The sequence below is a fragment of the Cetorhinus maximus genome, chromosome 14, assembly GCF_964194155.1.
Source record: "Cetorhinus maximus chromosome 14, sCetMax3.hap1.1, whole genome shotgun sequence".
Lineage (NCBI taxonomy): Eukaryota > Metazoa > Chordata > Chondrichthyes > Lamniformes > Cetorhinidae > Cetorhinus > Cetorhinus maximus.
In genome coordinates, this window is record NC_135892.1 from 70,517,685 (window position 1) to 70,537,372 (window position 19,688).

The window sequence follows — 19,688 nt, forward strand, 5'->3', positions numbered from 1 at the left end:
TCATGCTGGTGGATGGAATGCCAATCAAGCAGGCTGCTTTGTCTTGCATGAGCTTCTGGCGTGTTGTTGGAGCTATGCACTATTCCATCATACTCCTGACATCCTCTTCATCATCATCATCATCCCCCAACAACTTGCATTTATAGAGTGCCTTTAATGTAATAAAACATCCCAAGGCACTTCAGAGACATTATAAAACAATAAATGACACTGAGCCACATAAGGAGATATTAGAGCAGTGGACAAAAGCATGGTCAGAGGGAGGTTTTGAGGTGTGTCTTAAAAAGAGGAAAGTGAGGTAGAGAAATTAAGACATTTAGTGAATTCTAGGGCTTAGGACCTAGGCGGCTGAAGGCACAGCCACCAAATGATGGGAGTGATTATAATCAGAGATGTTCAAGAGGCCAAAATTAGAGCAGCACAGATGTCTGAGGTTTATAGGGCTCGAGGAAATTACAGAGATAGGGAGGAGCCAGGCCATGATTTGAAAGCAAACATGGGAATTATAAAAATTGAGGCATTGCTTCACCAGGAAGCTGTATATGTCATGGAGCACAGGGGTGATGGATAAATGAATGTAGTGCAAGTTAGGACAAGCCAGTAGAGTTTTGGATTATCTCAAGTTTAGAGGTAGAATGTGGAAGGCCAGCCAGAAGTGTGTTATAGTCATCAAGTCTGGAGGTAACAAAGACATGGATGTGGGTTTCAGTAGCAAATGAGCTAAGGCTATGGAGTGATGTTATGGAGGTGGAAACAGGCTGTCTTCGTGATGTTGCATATATTTGATTGAAAGCTTAACTTGGGATCAAATACGACACTGAGTTTGCAAACAATCTAGTTCAGCCTCAGACAGTTGTTAGAGAGAGGGATGAAGTCAGTGGTGAGGGAATGAAGTTTGAAGTGCGGTCCAAGGGCAAAAGCTTCAGTCTTACCAATATTTAATTCAAAGAAATTTCAGTACTAGATGCTGGATAAGCAGTCTGATAACAGTTTGAGGCAGTGGAGGGGTTGGGAGACATGGTGATGAGGTAAAGCTGGCTGTTGTCAGTGGAAACTTATGTATTTTGGATTATGTTGCCAAGGGGCAGCATGTAGCTCGAAATAGGAGGGAATCAAAGATTGATCCTCGGGCAGGGGGCACACTAGAGGTAGCTGTGCAAGAATGGGAAGAGAAACCAAGAATGGGATGAGAAACCATTGATGGTGATTCTCTAGTTACCAATTAGATAGATAAGAATGGAACCAGGCAAGTGCAGGACCACACCCCTGGACAATTGTGGAGAGAAGTTGGGGGAGCATGGTGTGATCAACTACCCCAAAGGATGCAATAAGGTTGAAAAGGGATAGTTTGCCTTTGTCACAGTCACACAAGGTGTCATCTGTAACTTTGAAAAGAGCTGTTTTCGGTACAGTGGCAGGGCAGAAACCCGATTGAAAGAATTCAAACACGAGTTCTGGGAAAACTAGGTATGAATTTGAAAAGTGAAGACACGTTCAAGGACTTGAGAGGAAATGGCAGTTGGAGATGGGCTGGGAAATTTGCAAGGATGGAGGAGTCAACAGTTTTTTGATAGTGGGTTGATGATGGCAGATTTTAAGGAGAAAGGGACACAGCCTGAAGAGAGAGAACTGTTAACAACGTCAGCTAACATAAGAACCATGGGACTTATGTCTTGTAGGTGTTGGAAAGACTTGGGAGAGTAAAGAGGTGAGTTACTTGGCAGAGAACCCAGCCTCTGATCTGTTCTTGAAGTCACAACATTCAAGTGGCTGGTCAGTTAAGTTTCAGATCATGGTAACCCCCAGGAGGTTGATGGTGGGGAAATTCAATGATGATAATGCCATTGAACATCAAGACGAGATGGTTAGATTCTCTCGGAGATGGTCATTGACTGACTCGTGTGGTGTGAATGTTACCTGTTACTTAACAGCCCTAACCAAAATGTTCTTCAAATCTTACTGAATTCAGATACAGCCTGCTTCATTATCTGAGAAGTTGCAAATGAAACTGAACACTTTGCAATCATTAGCGAACATTCCCACTTCTGACCTTATGATAGAGAAAGGGTCATTGATGAAGTAGCTGAAGATGGTTGAACCGAGGATACTACCCTGAGGAACTCCTACAGCGATGTCCTGGGACTTCAACCACCAAAATTATCATCCTTGGTGCTAGGTATGACTCCAATCAATGGAGACTTTTCTCCCGACTGGTTCTCATCAACTTCAATTTTACAAGGTCTCCTTGATGCCACACTCAGTCTAATCCCAGTCTTACCTCACCTATGGAATTCAGCTCTTTTGGCAACGTTTGGACAAAAGTTGTCTCAAGGCCTGGAATCTAGAGGCCCGGAAACTAGAGGCCCTAGTAGAATCTAAAATGAGCATTGGCGAGCAAGTTATTAGTGAGTAAATGTTACTTAATTGGGTTGTCAATAATCCCTTCCATCACTTTGCTGATAATTGAAAGTACGTTGATGGGGCGGTAATTGGTTAATGTGGATTTGTCCTGCTTTCTGGGGACAGGTAATAATTGGGTGATTTTCTACTTTGTTGGGTAAATGCTAGTGTTGCAGCTGTAACTCTTTCGAGTTATCAACAGTCACAGATTGTAACTCTTTCGAGTACATTCACAGTTCTTGGTTTCCAGGAGTGGGACATGAACCCACAACCTTCTGATTCAAAGGTGAGGGTGCTATGAACTGAGCCACAGCTGACACCTCATTGGAACAACTTGGCTAGAAGTGCAACTAGCTCTGGCACACAAATCTTCAGCAGTACAACCGGGATGTTGTCAGGGCCCATAGCCTTTTCTGTATTCAATGCATTCAGCAGTTTGTTGATATCACATGGAGTGAATCAAATTGGCTGAAATCTGGCATCTTTGATGCTGGAAACCTCAGGAGGGGCAGAGATGGCATTTCTGGCTGAAGACAGTTGCAAAGCTTCAGCCTTGTCTTTTGTGCTGACTCCCTATGTTGAGGATGGGGATGTTTGTGGAGCTTTCTCCTCCAGTTTTTCAATGGCCCACCACCACTCAGAACTGGCTGTGCCAGGACTGGAGAGCTTTGATCTGGTCCATTGATTGTGGGATTGCTTAGCCCTGTCTATAGTATGTTGCTTTTGATGTTTAGCATGCATGTGGTTCTGCATTGTAGCTCCATTAGGTTGCACCTCATATTTAGTTATGTCTGGTGCTGCTCATGGACTCCTACGCATTTCGTTGAATGAGAGTTGGTCCTCTAACTTGACAGGAATAGTAAAGTGAGAGATATGCCAGGCCATGAGGTTACAGATTGTGGTTGAATATAATTCTGCTGCTGATGGTCCACAGCACCTCATGAATGCACCATTTTGAGCTGCTAGATCTGTTCAAAATCTATCCCATTTGGCATAGCTGATAGCAGCACACAATACAATGGCGCTGTCCTCAGGTGAGAAGACGGGGCTTCATCTGCTGCCGAGCCACTTGGCGTCAGACTATGAAGTCTCCCACCCAGAGTACATTCTATGCCCTTCCTATCCTCAGTACTTCTTTCAACTTGTGTTCAACAAAGAGGAGTAATCATTCGTCAGTTAAGGGAGGGTGGCGTGTGGTAATCAACAGAAGGTTTGCTTGCTGATATTTGACCTGATGCCATGAGACTTGGAGTCCAGAGTCAACGTTGGAGGACACCCAAAGCCACTCCCTCAAGTGTAAATTACTTTGGCACCACCTCTGGTGGATCGAGTCTGGGGGTAGGACAGGACATATCCAGGGAGCATGCTGGAGGAGTCTAGGACATTGCTTGAAGGGTATGATGCAGTACGTATCACTATGTGGGACAACTCTCCCAAAGTTGGCACAAGCCGCCAGTCATTACTGAGGAGGACTTTGCAAGGTGAAGAGGACTGGGTGTGTGTCATTGTCTTGTGCGGTGCTTAGGTCCGCGCCAGGTGGTCGTCTGGCTTTATTCTTATTTTTTGACTTTTTTTTTGAAAAAACTCATATCTTGCCATCTGGGTGTTGCACTCTACAACCAAGAATCTCGGGTTGGCAGTTCTGTATATAAAATATCTATTTATATTTTAACATATTAAAATAGAATGAGTACACATCAAGAAATCCTACTTCAGGCACCACACTTCGTTACAAATGAAAAACGACTTTAAATTATTAGGCACAACCTGAAACTAACAAGCCCATTTCAAACTGCAAAATTGTTTGACCAGACAACAAGTAATTAACCTAGCCTCAGGCTATGTTTACTTCCAGCAATTAAATTTGCTAGTTTAAAGAAAAAAGGCCATCTTAAACACTGCTCCATACCGGCAGCATTGTGCATTACATACAGTATACTACTCCTATTAAAACCATAAAACTTCATATGATTTGATTTATTACAAGCAACACTACCCAAGAAGCTAGTTATATTAAATGTCAACACATTTTGGCACACTTCCTGTTTCACACTGCAGTGTCACAGTCACATTTTTATGTGCAATTTTTGGCAGTGATTATCTTCAATTTTATTTCATAAAACAGCAACAAATCACAGCTGGACATACAGGCAGTACCTCAATAAGTAGTAAGAAAGGAAAACCAACAACAACAAAATTTAAAAAATAAGCAAAATGGGCAGTCAACAGGTGAACCAACCTATGCACAAAATATGTTGTAAATAGTTCAAAAGATTTTTTTCCTTTGTTCCCTCCAGGCAAATGACTACACACCAGTAAAAATGTTGAGAATAAACTTAACTACGCACTTGTCCACTGTGCAGTGCATTCCTTCAGTACATTTTAAATCAAAAGTTTCAGCCTCTCAGACACCTAGTTTTGGGCTGAAATTCTCATATCTAGATGAAAAGAGTTACAACTACATCTGCAGAGTCTGAGCACATGCATTGCAGAGAATGTCCAAGGGTGTATCGGTACAATCGTGTCAATCTGTGAAATACCTCAAAAGTACTTCTCTCCTTGGGTTAGATTTGTAATTTATGCATTTATCAACAACCAGAAAACTCTAGCTTCACTATTTCAACCATCCTACGAAGCCTTACAATTGATTCCAGCAAAATTTATAACAGCAAATCCTTAACTCAATAGTGTTGTCATTGCCTAAAGAATAACTTGCTCTCCTCCCTCTTAGAAATTTCATTATCTTCTGACTAAATATACATACTTAACAAAAAATGGCTAATAGTCTTATCAACCCAATTAAACACTGCAAAATGCTACCATTTCAAAAGGTTCTCGTTAACAGAATGTTCATTGATTGGCATGTACGATGTAACTATACATTCTAACATGAGCTCTAATAAGCATCTGGACATACTATATAACCATCACATTTAATTAAGGCATGATGCGACAAATACTTTGATTTAAACCAAGGTACATTTTGCTGAGTTGCTCCAGAATACTAATCAGCACAGCAAGAAAAGATTTTTCATTCACTGCCATCAAGGCATATTTTGATCTTTAACATTTCATATTTGTTTGTCTAAGATTAATTCAAATATGAGGCGAGGTTTGGTTCGTACATGCCCAGAACAGGTTTTCTTTTTCATTGCCGTTGGCAATTGGACACCTAGGAATTTCAAACTTGGAACCAAGCATTTTGCAATGCATCATCAAAACTGTGTTATCAATTTTGAGGGCTGAAACTCACGAACACAAGCATCTGCACTTACTTAACTGGAGAATATAGGACCTGTCGAATGAAACCAGAGAGGGAATAAAGGAGGATACCAGTCAGGCTCTTCAAGGAGATGGGAAAGAGAAAAAAAAATATTTAGCCTATTTTCCTCATCATTGACTTGGAGAGATGCTCAGAATCTCATATCGCATCTCACCAAAAGGATTTAAACTTGGAATGGAAATTGGGTGGACAGGTGACGTGATCCCCTAAAAGCATTGACGTTGGGGCCAGGCAACCGTTTGAGTAAATGTGACAAGATCCTTCACCTGATAGCATCACAAAATGGGCTATCCACCCATTTCACTGTGCAATTTCAGGTGAGTTACCCAAGGCATATTTAAAGTGGTAATGCACCACTACTGTGATCCCTGATGCCACATCTCTTTAGTTAGAACAGTGTGGACAGAATTCTGTAGGCAGTAGTGAGTTAGTTGGCTGTCCATAGGTTTTGTTTATGTCTCCCAAGAGGATATATACCCAGATGTTTAATTTGTCAGAGGTGGTTAAGAGAGTCAGTACCAACAGCTTGACCCCCAGAACCTGTTCTCAATGTAGAAAAAGGTTCAATTACTTCACAAGAGCAGCAAGGGGGAATATAGCTCATCATTTCAGCTCTCTCAAATTCTACCAACATCCTTTTACCCTCTCCCGCGCGCACACACACACAATTCCCTCTTCTGCATCACATTCTTCAATATCCAGTCAGAAAGGCACACTCACTTCTTCCATTGCTGTTTTCACAGTACGCGCCAACAGCATTCTCTTCTCACATCCTAGCACTTCCACTACCGTTAACTCCTCCCAGCATTCCTACCACACTTCACATTTTATTCATCATCTCATCCTTATTCCATCTTCTTTCTTCTTCAGCTCTCAGCAGAAGTCCTACATAACTCCAAGCAGGTCAGGTTTTATTAGTTGATTAGACACTGGGCAGAACTTCCACTGCCTTGTGCTAAAATTTCATTGTGGCCAAAATGAGATCAATAGACCAAAATTTGCATGAATTTATGAGATCCCTGTCTGGGTCTGGAGTGAGCCAACTATAAAAATTGCCGATGAAATGGCAGTTGTCAGGGAAAGCCACAGGGACTAAGTGGGAAGTACTCCAAAAAGATTTTCAATGTCTCATACACAAGGAGCTTTCTTCAGTGGCCAGTATTTCAGTTGTTCTAGAGACGGAGTTATCTTTAAAAAAAAACTTGTCATCTCATGTCTTGTAGCATGATCAAAAACTGATTACCACGTCGTACCTGTGCTTAATCTTGCTGCTAGCCTGAGCACTATGTTGTTTAGAAGGAACCACGGCGGCACACCATGTGTGTGTTATAAGGCACCATTCTCTCATAAGGGATTGTGCAAACACATTATGGGTTTATTTATTAATTCTAGGCATATGTGAACATATATACATGGATAGTGGGAAGCACTAAAAAGCGAGATCCTAATTGTACAAAGTAGACATGTCCCCTACAAAAATAAGAGTGGTACTGCCAAATCTAGAACTCCCTGGTTGTCTAGAGGAATACAGGGGAAGATCAAACAGAAAAAGAAAGCGTACGATAGGCACAAAGAACTAAGCACTGCAGATAGCCTAGACGAATATAGGAAGTGCAGGGACGAAGTAAAAAAGGAAATAAGGAAATCAAAGAGAGGGCACGAAACAAGATTAGCAAGTAAAGTTAAAGATAACCCAAAGATGTTTTACCAATACATTAATGCTAAAAGGTTAGTTAAGGAAAAAGTGGGACTTATCAGAGATGAAGATGGAAACTTGTGTGTAGATGCAGAGGCTGTGGGAAGGGTTTTGAATGAATATTTAGTCTCCATGTTTACAAAGGAAAGGGAGGATGTAGATATAGTAGTCCAGGAGGAACACTACGAGATATTGGACGGGATAGTCATAAAGAGAGAGGAAGTACTCGAAGGGTTGAAATCCTTGAAAGTTGATAAGTCACCAGGGCCAGATGGATTGTTTCCGAGGCTGCTGAAGGAAGTCAGGGAGGAGATAGCAGATGCTCTGAGGATGATTTTCCAATCTTCACTAGATACAGGGGAGGTACCGGAGGACTAAAGAAATGCAAACGTAGTTCCATTGTTTAAAAAGGGATCAAAGGAAATGCCAAACAATTATAGGCCAGTTAGTCTTACATTGGTGGTGAGCAAATTAGTAGAATTAATCCTGAGAGATAGGATTAACTGTCATGTGGAAAGGCATGGACTAGTCAGGGATGGTCAGCATGGATTTGTTAAAAGGTCTTGCCTCACAAATTTGATTGAATTCTTTGAGGAAGTGACAAGAAGGGTTGATGAAGGTAGTGCAGTGGATGTTGTGTACATGGATTTTAGCAAGGCATGTGACAAGGTCCCACATAGCAGATTAGTCAGGAAAGTAAAAGCCCATGGGATTCAGGGTAATGTGGCAAACTGGATAAAAGGTTGGCTTTGTAACAGGAAACAAAAGGTAATGGTCGATGGATGCCCTTGCGAATGGAAAGTTGTCTCAAGTGGTGTTCCACACGGCTTGATGTTGGGACCTTTGCTGTTTTTGTTATATATTAACGATTTGGACATGAACGTGGGAGGGCACAATTGGGAAACTTGCAGATGACACGAAGGTTGGCCAAGTAGTGGATAGTGTAGAGGATAGCCATAATCTCCAAAACGATATAGATGGGTTGATGGAGTGGGCGGTAAAGTGGCAGATGGATTTTAACATAGAGAAGTCTGAGGTCATACATTTAGGGAGGTCAAACAGTTACAGGGATTACACAATAAATGGGAATATACTTCTTCTTCTTATCGTGTCCACGGACAGTCTATACATGGCCCAGCCAGAACTGGACACAGTTTTGCGCCTTGTTGTTGAATTCGGCAAGATCTGCAACAGTGCAGGGTTCCTCTAGCGATAGACATTGCAGGAAATGTTGCATAGTCTGTGGCTCAGTTCCACATTCACAAGTTCACGTCGTGGCCCTGTTTCAACCAATTCTACCACCACCACACACAGCAAGTAGGGAATATACTAAGAGGGGTAGATGAAGTTGAGAGATCTGGGCGTACAAGTACACAGGTCCATGAAGACAGCAGTTCAAGTAGACAAGGTTGTAAAGAAAGCATATGGAATGCTCTCCTTCATTGGCAGAGGTATAGAATATAAAAGGAAGGATATAATGTTGGAATTGTATAAAACACTGGTGAGGCCACAACTGGAATATTTTGTGCAGTTCTGGTCACCACATTACAGGAAGGACATAATAGCTCTGGAGAGAGTACAGAGGAGGTTTACAAGAATGTTGCCAGATTTAGAAAAGTGTAGCTACGATGAGAGATTGAATAGGTTGGGGTTATTTTCCTTAGAGCAAAGAAGGCTGAGAGGTGACTTGATTGAGGTGTACAAAATTATGAGGGGAATTATGAGTGGACAGGATAAAATTGTTTCCCTTGATGGAGAATTCTAGAACCAGGGGACATAGATTCAAGATAAGTGGCAGAAGGTGTAGGGGGGAAAATGAGGAAGAACTTATTTTACACAGAGGGTAGTGGGTGTCTGGAATTCGCTGCCCAAGTTGGTGGTAGAGGCAGAAACTTTAAACTCTTTTAAAAAGTACCTGGATCTGCACCTAAAGTGTTGTAAACTGCAGGGCTATGGGCCGGATGCGGGAAGGTGGGATTAGAAAGGGCACCTGGGTGTCCTCGGGCTGGCATGGACAAGATGGGCCGAATGACCTCCTGTGCTGTAACTTTTCCATGGTTCTAAAGCTTGAAGACATCAGATCTGCAGAGATGTGCGCTCTGCTCCAGGTCAAAGTGAAAGTGAGGCTGGGTCTCATGATACAATTCCCTTAAAGTGATAGCATGCTGCTATCCCTTAAAGGCATATTCCAACAAATCTTATTTAACCAATAACAGCTTTAAACAGAGCTGCCTTTTCTCACACCGGGGTGCAAATTCTGTTTGGCTAGCACTTCTGACCCCAAGCACTGCTATGAGTGCCTTGGTCCTCTGATAGCAGGTTTACATCAATGTAAGCTGGAGAACCCCTGGCAAGGCACAAATCTCATTATTAATTCTGATTTTGATCATCTGAACAGTACCTTAATATTCATTCACTTTTTTATTTCATTTATAAAAATGTGTTGACATGTAAAGTTACCACAAGTCTATTATTTATTTTGTTTTCAAAAGTAAACATAATTCATGCATGTAATATAGGCAACAACATTAGGCTACAAGTACTTGAGCTAATTGAAGGCTTCTATATTGTAATTGTTTTCAAAGTTGATGGGCAAATTCATCTCAAAGCCTGTGTTTTGCAGGAGAAATGTATTCAAAACTCAATCCAAGATCTTTTGGAAGTATTTTTAATAATTCTTTTCTCAGATATTGTCTTTCAATTCAAAGCAACTGAAGCTGCATGGTCTCTAACAGTCACCTTAACTCTTCAAATAGATCAATATTCCAAATTAGTGGCTGACTTTGTTTAGGAACCAGAGATCAATGAATGGACATAAACATTAAATGGCTGTCAAAAATTAAATTCCATCCAAGAAACATTCCAGCCGACTTTTATGTCCAAAAGCCAATTTGTTTTGAATTAGCCAAATAAAATTGGCGAAGTTCAGTAAAAAAAATCTTTGTTTAAGGGAAAGTGAACTTAAGAGCTATAAAATCACCTCACTGCCAGCTCACCGTTCTAGTTCAGTCAAAGTGGCAGTGGCAATCAAAGCACTTAATAGTCCAGAGGCCTAGACTAATAATCTGGAAAATATGAGTTCAAGTTCCACCATGGCAGTTTTAGAATCCGCATTCAGTTGAAAAAAAATTGTGGAAATAAGACTTTATTATAGTAAGAGTTATCAGATTAATGTAAAAACCCAACCAGTTAACTAATGCCCTTTAAGGGAAGAAACTGTGCATCCTTATGCAGTTTGGATTGTATGTATGACTCTAGTCCCACAACAATACTGTTGACTCTCAAATGCCCTCTCCCTTGTCTGAGCCTTGCCAGTGACATCCCCAAGAATGAAATGTCAATCCAACAAATTGGACAATAAACTTATCAAGAGGCAGAGCTATGAAAATCAAATTCTCACTGTTTCAACATAATTATGGCAGAGGTTTTATGCAAATTCTGGGCCAATGTATCTTAAAAAACCAGAAGCTCTGCAGTGTCAAAAAGAAACATTCAAAATGGCATCTGCCATAATTCTCATTAACTTTTCTAAACAGATACATAGATGATTGGAATCTACATGTAATTTTAGGACCTATTGTTATACAGCCTATTAGGAATCTTTTTGACTAACACAAGGATTTTCTAGTAGATTCCCTACCACTTTGACAAAGGCCTTACATTTCAGTAAGACTTTGTGAAAGTGAATATATGTGCATGTATATGCAACTGCAACGTATATGTTTCCTTCTATTTAGAATTTGCCTTTATGTTACAGTACTTTATAATTCCTATCTGTTGCACAAAGCATTTATGTCATTACTTCAAAAGAAATTCTGTTCATATATGAAGTATAAATCAGAAGTAAAATGGGTGCCATGCCAAATAAATCAACAATTTAGTTCATGCACTTAGACCTCACATGATGTAGCACATCAGAAATGCTAAAACCTGATCCCAAGACAGGGATCCTGTAGCAAACAATATCAATACCTTCTTAGGGGTGTGGACTGGAAACCTCTTGTCTTGTGAACGACTGCCTAAGCAATGTTATTCCACAGCAGGAAGCTCCTCAGAAAGCTACAGCAAGGCTGGTTCCTTAAAACATGAACAATGATGTGCAGTAGTTTAGCCAAGAAGAAGCAGTCTAACCAAATAATACCAGTGCCTCTCTTATTCCCTTGGCTAATTGCAGTTTAACCTCTTGTTACTGTATTTCTTTGCAAGGAGCAGTTTTACAATTTCTCTTTCCTAGGGGGAAAAACAATCCAGTTTCAGATATCATGTCTGTTCTTGTTATTCCTTCTGTTAATGGAATGCTGCTCTGGATACAGTCCAGCATTCCACTTAAGGCAAAACAAACAGAACAGGCACTGAAGGTAATGTGTAATCCTGAACCAGACAATTTAGAAAGGCAACCTGTGAGACCAAATGTAAACAAACAGTCGGAGCAATATTTGCGCTGCGTGCATTTTTCATTCATATGACACCATAACAAGCATGGACACCATTTGAATCAGATACTCTAGCCATCGAAGGAAGAGCAGTTTCTGGAGGTTCAGCAAGATGGAAGGCCTTTCAATTTCCTATCCTTCCCAATATATTTCATAAGTTACATTCTCCAAAAGTTATCCCACTCCAAAATGAACATTCCTCACATATTTCACCCCCCCGCCCCCCAGTGTAGAAAGAACTACATCTTCCCACCCATGACACTGAATTACCACCACAGCATAACACTTGAAAATTAATAGCACATAAAAATACAATTGTATCTCCCTCCCTCTCTTTACCGTATCAGCAGTGTTGACTTCCCTTTTATTCGATGGGGAATGGAAGCATATTTCATGTTACAGGTTAAGTGCCACCAATGCAATTGATTTCTCTACAGCATCACATCTTTCAGAATAGGTGTCACTAAGGCCATGTTGATGATGATTTCATGGAAAACTTTAAATGTTTTGAGGGAATGGGACAAAACACAAGGTTCTCTTCCCCAATTGTACATTACCTTTCTGGAAAAGGGGAAAGCAAGAAATAATTGCTAAAAAACGAGACATGCTGTCAAAGCTTTTTGTGTTGCTCTCATCAGGACAGACGTAAGAATGCCGAATTTCAAAGGGAACAATTAATACTGCGTGAGAAAAGAGGTGCCAATTGGTTGGCATGTCTGCTCTGATTGGTCGAGACATTGCCATAGCGAAGGTACCAGGGAGTTGTTGTCCCCAGTGCTTTTGTGCATTAAAAAGAGGTGCAATTTCTGGACATATTCCTCTTTCCTGCAATGGACAGATCTCTGAATATGAATATATGTAGCTTCTAGCAAGCGTAAATGAATTACATCATGAGCCCGACTGATAATCTCACATTGGTTGTTAACACAATTCTTAGCACACTCAGGATAGTTCAGCAAACGCTGCCTAATTGCAGAATCACATCTGCAACATTGTTTTTGGAGTTTTGCAAGCACAGGTTGGTTGAACAAAGTCATTACTCTGCCCATTGAGAACAGCCGAAGGGACGTGCTGTTTGATATAATTCATCAGTTGCTGGGATATGTAGCCTACGTACCTGGCAACACACCAGTACCAAAATTCATATACCACGTTACTCACTTGTGATTCAGAACATCCTTTGGCTCGATAGCTGCATCCCGTTAGAGGAAAACACCACTCGTGTCACCACTGCATAGGAGCAACGTAAGATAGCTAGCTTCATCTGTTGCTCAATTTTTGAGATACTTTACCCTTGCGGGGTAATTTGACGTAGACTGGACATTTTCCAGGTCCAAAAGTGGCGGCCTTAGACTCATTTGTGGCTATGTGCAATACACAGCAAACAATGATCTGATCGGGGTAGCCATTATCCTGCAGGATAGCTTTGACATACCCTATTTTGGCGTCAAGCTTACACAATGAGCAAATGGCTCAGGCCCTATTTATGACTTTGACAATAAGGCCAATTTTGTAGCATGTGGAGCTGTAGGAATCCCAACATGTATATTGACCAGTGAATGTAGACTTCCAATAGACAGTAGAGGAGAACCCATTAGCAGATTTATCAACTAGTACGTCAAGTAAATGGAGCTTCTTAGACTGCTCCATTTTAAAGGTGAATTTAAGCATGGGAAATGAGGCTCCTTCTAGGTGTGTAAGGAAATTCTTAAGTGCAGCGGCATTTTCAAACATAGCAAACATGTCATCTATGTATTGGAAATATGCAAGGGGTAGGAGGTTAGGGATTATTCCATCAAAAATGCATTTCTCATGGAAACCAACGAAAATGTTAGTGGGTGCTTGCCCTAGAGGGGAACCCATCCATTTGGGCATACAGTGTCATTAAAGCTGAATTCAACTGCACGAGTTGCTAAGTTCACAAGTTCAACGAATACAGATTCAGAATATGGCAACATATCAAGATTGCTATGATGCAGTGACAATTCAGAGTGTGCCAAGAATTACATTAACAACCTATTCTAGATCATCAGTCGGGCTCAAAATGTAGCTCACTTACACTTGCTAGAAGCTACATATACGCAGGGACCTGTCTTCTGCAGGCAAAAGGAATTTTCCAGACATTGTGTCTTTTTTGCATAAACAAAAGCATGGGAGACAATGACTCCCTGATGCATTCTCCATGGCAATGTCGCGACCAATCAGATCCAACTTGCCAGTCAATTAGCACCCTCTTTTCAATTAAGTATAAATTATTGTTGCCTTTGGAATTTGGCATTCTTGCGTCTGTCTTGATGAAGGCAAGACGAAAAGCTTCAACAGCTGTCTTGTTTCTCAGCAATACTCAAAAGAATAATTCCTTCATGGTATATAGCCAAGCAAGTCAATACAGGCTGTATAACTTTCAAGTTAAAATCTGCCATGTTACATAGGACCCAGAAAAATGTCTCCTCCAATTTTGTTTTCCTCTTCCAAGATAATTCCTGAAAGAGTTACCCGGGAGTAACTTCTTAACAAGCCTATTGCTCATTCTCCTGTTCTGTAATTTCCATCCTTCCACGTAAACTTTTCTTTACTGAGTCAGAGCCCAGGCAGTGTTTTGGAATTTTTAGTACTGAGCTGACTTTAGGATGATACGTTCCGTGATAAGTGCCCCAAGCACCAATCCCGCTGTGCAATCTCTGTTCGGTTCAGTTCAGCCCATTTTTACGTATTAAGGCCAACTACAGACCGACTCTAAGACTGCAAGTTCAGAGTTGTCACCTTCACACATAACCTGAATCCAAATCAGGGTCCAAAGGCAAAGCTACAGAAATTGGGCCTATTAAATATGGCATTGACTTGAGTGTTGAGGGAGCTTGAGTGTGTTTTGTGTAGTGAAGAGGGATTTGGCACTAGTTACAGGGTAAATATTAGCGAGTATTACAAGTTACAGGAGAACATTGTGATGTTGCACCTATTGCTTTCAGTTACATTTGACTATCCTCAAGCTATTTTACTGTTAGGGAAATCTGAGAGTTACCAATATTACTATTAGTCGTAGAATTTTGGTGGGTTGTAATTAACTTTTTTTTATTTGTTCTTAGAATACGGGCATCGATGAAAAGACCGTCATTTATGGTCCATTCCTACTTGCTCTTGAGAAGATGGTAGTAAACCACCTTCTTCAAACTATTGCTGACCATGTGGTATAAGTACATCCACTGTGCTGTTAGGGAGGAAGTTCCAAGGTTTTGATCCAGTAATAATGAAAGAACGGTATGTTCCAAGTCATGATGGTACATGACTTGGAGGGAAATATGGTGTTCCCAAGCACCTGCTGCCCTTGTTCTTTTTGGTGCTGGAGGTCGCGGGTTTGGAAGATCCTGTTGAAAAAGCCGATAGATTCTAAGGTCCTCTCATCTCTGGTTCTGCCGCGAAAATCCATCTGCCACTTTGCCTGCTTCCTGGTTCTTGAAGTTTCTCACACAACAGCTAATAGTGCAAATCCACAAGTAAAGATATTCAACTATAGAAGACCTAATCTTTATATAGTAAATACAGAAATACTTTGTTGAAGTCACATGGTCAGAATGTGAAACAATCAAACCTCCAGCAAGGTTGATTGTGATTCTCAACCTGTGCTCAATGAGGATCCACACGCATTTTCCAGAGGGGTCAGTGCACAACCCTGAGGAGGAGGAACTGAGAGATTTTCCCTTCAACCTGTTGAGATCGACTAATTCAACAGGGATCCAACTTGGGCCATTGTGACGTTTCACGTCCAATACGACTTCAGCTCTGGTGAAGAGTCATATTGGACTTGAAGTGTTAACTCAGTTTCTCTCTCCACAGATGCTGCCAGACCTGCTGAGTTTTTTTCTAGCATTTTCTGTTTTTATTTCAGATTTACAACATCTGCATTATTTTGCTTTTATTACATTTGGGAATTGTTGGTCTGATAGGTTCAGTTATATGACATCTATACTTTCACCAGGCAAGCTATTGGGGGAGTCTAGGATTTGTAAAAAAATTAAAGATCTGAGTACAGCATTGTAGCTGACCCATCCATGCAATTTCCCATAAGATGCATTCCTGCTCTGCTGTGCCAAAAAGTAAAGGGAATGCAAAACATTCCATGGTACTTTCACACCTCCTCGTGGCTCAATAATAGAGGTGATATAGACATAGAGCAGACCACTTGGCCATCCTTTTGTTACACGGATGATGAAAATAGGTGGCGGCAAAAAGATGTAAAACCTTGTATGGGTATTAGCACTTTAACAACATTGACAAAGCTTTACAATTGATAATACCACACTCAGAGAAAAAATGTTGAAAGGCTTCTAATTCAGCAGCCTGCACATAACTCAAGTCGACCAGTGGCCTCAGTGACTCATACAGAGGGGGAAAAAACTTGAAGCAAGTAATACTCTCCTAAATAAAGGCACCGCATACAACTTGAAATGTTGCTAACTTCTCAGTAGAAATTTGTCATTATTTAACACAATGTAATTATGGCTCAGATTCAATGCTAACAAAATTCAAAAGCAGTCACAATATCAGGGCAATGAAATCTGCTGGTGCTCATAACCTCTCAACTGCAGCCAGCTAATGAAACGGACTTTTAGGAAAATCATATTACAATGTGTTTTGACGAATTTCAAATTTGGGAAGGTCTGCATGTTTCTTAACCTCTTCCACACCTGAGCTCCTGTAGATGCGATAGACATCATTGGCAGTTGCTTAGGGCACTGAGAACGTACTGAGAAACCCAATAGTTGTAAATGCTAACAAGTCATTGTCAGACTATTTAATCACTTTACAAAACCATCAGATTAGCCTTTGCATTTCTCATTGTGTTATTCTGGTATAGATATGACATATGGCTTCGGGAATAATTAAAGACAGGCTAGTGCAAGAAACCAAAAGAGCTTAGTTCATAAATAAACCGGAAAACTTTTGCACAAGTTCCCAATTCCTGCAAAGGTCAATAATGGCACACCCTGGTAAAATTGGAACAGAAGATTTCCATTGTGAATGAGCACTTCTTTATTTGAACACAAATATATGTGTTTTTGTCACATTTGATTTAAGGAGGAGGAAATTTTCTTCCTAAGTTAGGCTTATGAAAAGTTAGCCAAATCACAAGCTTATTATTTTATGTCACTGCTATGCGTTCAGCCTAGAGTCCGTTGACCCAAAAATGCTGTAACTGAACAGAGAAATTGGCATAATGCCACATGTTGGAATTAAGCTTTTCATAATATTTGAGTTATTAATCCATACACTAGTGCTCTTGCTTTTGAAACCCAGTGGCAGAACCTTAAACATTATTAGGCTGACAAAGATAACTATCAGATTGCACAGAATAACTAGTTATTGATCTAGGAGACCCACTTTAGAATATTTTTCATAAGGAAGAATCTCAAACAATAAAAGCATTTTCTCATGAGGAGGGCAGTAGAAGAGATTTTATTAGGCTTCCCCATTTCTATCACCATCATGAGAGATATGCGATGTGGTTCTATATTCTATAGAGTCAGTATATGTCAACCATGCTTATTTAAAAGGGTTGCTTAATGAAAACAAAAAGATAAGACCTAAAGCACAACAAACTAAGAGAAACAAAATGTAAACAGATCAAAACTATTCTATCGGCAAACAAAGTTACAGAAAAATTATTAACCCAGCCGACTACATGAGGTGACCTTGCTTATCCATTAACAGTTTCTTCATACCAATGTTCTCCCAAATGGATTTCTACACCCGTTACCTGGCATTCCCTTGAGTTTAGAAGGTTGGGAGGAGATCGAATTGAGGTATTTAAAATGGTGAAGAGATTTGACAGGGTAGATACAGAAAAACTATTTCCTCTGGTGGAAGAAGCCAGAACAAGGGAAACAATCTTAAAATTAAGTTAAGCCATTTAGGAATGAAATCAGGAATCACTTTTTCACACAAGGGTAGTGGAGATCTGGAAGTCACTTCTGCTGGGTCAATTGAATTTTTCAAGACTACAATCGATAGACTTTTGTTAGGTAAGGATATTAAAGAATATGAAACAAAGAGATAAATATAAATGAATGTTCAAACAGGCTCAAGGGGCTGAATGGCCTATCCTATTGTGTACCACTCCATATTATTTGCTGTTCTTCAACTGAGTGGACAGGCACATATTCTCAGAAGGCTTTACAAATTGCCATAACTGGTCATTGGAAAAGGACAGTTCAGAAGAGAGATCACTTTTGCTTAAGGATATAATAAGGAAGCTAAGCTAAATCTAAGGAATCAAGCCTTTCAGAGTAGAGAGGGCATAGCTTTTTTTCCTGTGCTATGCTAGAAAGCTGATTTCATTCAACCTGGGTTCAGGACAAGGAAGAATAAAAGAAAATCAGGCAGGATTATCAATCCCGTTTCTTATTTAGCGAACCTTGATGGAATTCATAAATGCATACACTAAGCTTGGCTGTTCCCTGTACTCCCCTCATCACCTCTGTCAAATGATCTGACACCACTCAGTCAAGACCATGCCCCAGCAAGAAGAGAAGAAAATTCTAAAATGAAAATGAAGACTTAAGAACCAAGAAAAACAAAGCTAATACTCTACAATGTAGGGAAATTTTGTTTTCGAAATAATTCCCCGCATTGAAAGAATACTTTTATACAATTGTATGTTTGTTATGTGCGGCAGAACAAAATATTTATAACAAAAACTTATAAACATAAGCATCGTAAGCAAATTAAAACTAAGATTATTACAGTATTTAAACTTAAACTTTATTTAAAATACTATTTAAAACAACCTAAAATATACCAGGGTGAAATTGGACATCAGCAGAGGCACAAAACAGGCAATAGTGCATTAGTCCCCTGTTACACACACTGACTGATATTCAGTTAGCTCCTTTGACTATGATATAACTAAATAACGGGTATGTTGTGCAACAGTCCCTAACTGCAATTCTGCAGGCTGTATGTTCTGGCTCATGTTCATTTGCATCCCATTCTCTTTTGATTGCGATCTGCTTTTAGCTTAGATTCCTTGAGCTGAATTTTACAGGGCAGTGCAGTCTAATCGATACCTCCTGTAAAATTTCAGACAAGTCGGGGGTGGGCAGGTAAGTGGCAGGAAGGTCACCTGCTGGATTTTGTGTGGCCACCCAGACCATAGTTGTCAAAGAACAAACAGCCAGAAACAGGCCTTTTCCTTTTCAACCACAAGAAACTTTAAAACTAAAGATAGTGGCACAACTAAAAACGGGACAGACATGAAAAAAAGTGCTAAAATACTTTACAATTGTTACCGAGACAAGGCTCTCGGTCTTCGTTTCCAATGTCTGTACTTCGCTCATCTTTGTCTGTCTAACTGTACTTATTCCTGAACTTCTACTCTTGATCGAACTCACTCATTTGTCTTTCTGTCCAATCAGCTGATTTTGAGCATCCTCTGCAATAACCACATTGCAAAAGCTGTTATCCTCCTCTATATTACCCCCTATACCATGAGCTCTTATTTTGCACAGTAACCTTTGATGTGGCACCTTACCAAATGCCTCCTGGAAATCTAAGTGCAGCACATCCACAGGGTCCCCTTTACCCACATGCTTGTTATTTCTCAAGGAACTCCAATAAATTAGTCAAACATGTTTTCCCTTTCACAAAACCATGTTGACTCTGCATGATTGCATTGAGATTAGATATCTCATTTCCCCTTCCTCTTCTGAAGGTGTTGACTCAGTGGTTCAGTTCCATAGATACCTGTAGCCTAAAGTGGCCACTGTCCTTGTAGAAACATACACAGTGCATGTTGGTAGGCTATTCCTAAAATGGTGGGCATCATTAACTATACGCTTCTCAGCCTTTTAGCTAAGATCAAGTGGAATATCTGTTCTCA

General features: G+C 40.3%; 1 protein-coding gene across 3 annotated transcripts in view; it reads right to left on the reverse strand.

Annotated features, from left to right (window-relative positions):
- LOC144689724 (tyrosine-protein phosphatase non-receptor type 14-like) overlaps positions 1 to 19,688 on the reverse strand; it is a 283,673-nt gene that overhangs the window by 181,117 nt on the left and 82,868 nt on the right. Inside the window, exon 1 of one of the 3 annotated variants that reach the window (XM_078557063.1) lies at positions 18,225 to 18,270. The exons of the other annotated variants lie outside the window; for them this stretch is intronic. The gene's annotated coding sequence lies outside the window, so the exon portion shown is untranslated. Of the gene's footprint in view, positions 1 to 18,224; positions 18,271 to 19,688 lie in introns of those variants that run through there. 3 annotated transcript variants of the gene reach the window in all.